The sequence below is a fragment of the Corvus brachyrhynchos genome, unplaced genomic scaffold (assembly GCF_000691975.1).
Source record: "Corvus brachyrhynchos isolate BGI_N302 unplaced genomic scaffold, ASM69197v1 scaffold162, whole genome shotgun sequence".
In the NCBI taxonomy this organism is placed as follows: domain Eukaryota; kingdom Metazoa; phylum Chordata; class Aves; order Passeriformes; family Corvidae; genus Corvus; species Corvus brachyrhynchos.
The window spans coordinates 7,610,974-7,613,271 of NW_008236696.1; the positions used below are offsets into that span (position 1 = coordinate 7,610,974).

Consider the following 2,298-nt stretch of genomic DNA (forward strand, 5'->3'; position numbering starts at 1 on the left):
CCGCTCCCCGTTTTCCCGGTGGCACCGCTCCGTGCGCCGAGCGCGGGCAGTGCCGCCCCGCCAGCGCCCCGCAGCACTGGGGCTCCGCGCACAGCTGTGCCAGGGAGGTGGCTCAGTTTCCTGCAAACCCTTGGGAAATGCTACGGTCCTGAGTGGGTTTAGGGTGAAGGGAGGTCGCAGGCTGTCCTTGGCCAGACCGTTCCTGCCACCTTGGGTGTTTGATCCAGCTCTAAAGCAGCAGCACAGAGCCAGCAGAGTCACCTCCTAGCTGCTCGCACTCTCTTCTGCCCCTGCAGTTCTGCAGGAGTCCCAGACCGCAAAGCCTGGGGTTGTCTCTGGATTCACCCTTTCTCCCTCCTCCAAATAAGCCTCATCTGCAGCAGCTCTAAATCTCTGCAAGGAAGGCAACGGCAGAGCTTGGAGCCTCAGTCAGGGAGTCTGCCCACCCATGGGAAAGCACAGCAGCAGAGACTGCTCTTGCAGGTAGAGGAGAGCTTTTTTTCTTTCCCATCTTAAGAAGGCACAAAATCTATTGCACCCCCCCTATCCCCCCAAGGGAGAGACCAGCTTCTCCTCCTCTGCCTCGAGGTCGAGAGAAATGCAAAGAGCACTTACCATATTAGTGGCAGAATGAAATGCAGGTCTTGGGAGCACGTTTGTGTTAAAGCCCCAGAGAGGTTTAAATGGCTCTGAAGGAGGGGGAGAGGGGGGAGACCGGGGAGGCGAGTTTAATCTAAAGGAGCTCCCAGTGACGCCTCAGAGCTCTCCTGAAACCCAGCAATCTGATTTGGTGTAAAGCTGTCAAACTTGTGACGTGAATAAACAGCAAACTTGCTGAAATCAAAGTCATTCTGGTCCCACAAATCAACACAAGGAAGGAGGGAAAAGAAAAGGAGGGAGAAGGGAAAAAAAAAAGTATCCATGCAGTTCAGGGCAGCAGTGAACTGGTGTGTCTGAGTTTCACTCCAGGAAATGAGCAGGCATCCAGGGAAGCATCCCACATGTTCAGAAAAAGGCTGCTGGTGTTGCTGGTGAGTATTTTTTATTTGTTATGTTTTGTTTTGTTTTCAAGCCTTATTTGTGGTTGTAAAATCCAGCAGGAAGAAACAAGTTTGTCCAACCTGCCTGGCTGACACAGTGGCTTTTGCCTGGCTTCTCAGAGGTGTGTAGAAGCCAATATGATTCATTTCTGAGGACAGCTCTGCAGTTCTGAAGAATGCAGGTTTCAGGACAACATAGCCTGCAGAGACAAGCTCTTGCAAACGTCTCAATATATTGGGAATGTTTTCTGTCAAGCCCCAGGCTTCCAGAAGATCTCAGGATATAAATGTGACAGTGGTAAAAGATTATGTATCATAAAGGATTTACTATCATAACGTTGCAAAAGCTACGCACAGGTGTGTGAAGGGCAGAGATTGTCTCTATATAGTCACTTCTGGTTCATATCAGATTTACATAGCAATCAAAATCCATGGATAAGCTTGAGTTTGTCCTGGGGGGGAGAAAAAAACAAACCAAAAATCTTCACTGAGGGTCTGTCTTTGACTAGCATAGGGGATGGTGAGAATAAAACCAATAGCAGAGCAGTTGTTCTGCCAGGATCTTGCTCTCTGCCATGGCAAAAGCTATCCCAGGTGGTATCCCGACCTGCTCACAGCCAGGAGGATGAGGCTGGGCCGAGGGCAGGCTGTGCTGGCATATGGGATGGTCCATTTCTCCCCTGGAGGATGCTCAGTGCTATCCCCCCATAAGCAAGGCTCAGGGACAATACAAACCAAGAGGGCAATTTCCCTTCCATTCTTTTATTACTGGCTATTTTCCTAGGTTGCTGCCCAGATAGACTGGCAGCTGTACCAAATTAACCCACTTCCATCTTTGCCTTTATGGTTTTTTTCCAACAGAGGCGTTTTAAAAAGGCCCTGCACTCTGAGCCTACAGTGCCCGGGGTCACCCTTTAGCTTTCTTAACCCGCAGCGTTGCACATTTACAGTTGATAACTGCTGTGATAACCCACCCCCTCCAGATGCCAGCCCCTCCTGCATGGCCGTATCATCTGCTGGCTAACAAGGAAAAGAAGCTGTGTGACACACGCCCAACACGCGCCAAGGCCCAGCTCAGCTCCTTGGCCGCGGCTGAGCTGCAGGGCGCAGTGCAGCAGGGCGCTGTGGCGCTGGCGGCTCCCTCACACCGGGGGCATCCCAGGTAAGCACCGCTGCTCTGGGGCCCCGCGGGCGGCAGCGCGCTAGGGAAGGGCCCGGGGGAGGCGGGTAAAGCCGGGAGAAGAGAGATGCTGGGGCG

The 2,298-nt window shown here is 52.4% G+C and overlaps 1 long non-coding RNA gene across 1 annotated transcript in view; it reads left to right on the top strand.

The window, feature by feature from the left end:
- Window positions 1-6: 6 nt before the first annotated feature.
- LOC108444886 overlaps window positions 7-2,298 on the top strand; it is a 3,403-nt gene continuing 1,111 nt past the window's right edge. The window contains exons 1-2 of the long non-coding RNA XR_001859606.1: window positions 7-1,031; window positions 2,024-2,202. This is a non-coding gene — a long non-coding RNA (uncharacterized LOC108444886). The remainder of the gene's footprint in view (window positions 1,032-2,023; window positions 2,203-2,298) is intronic.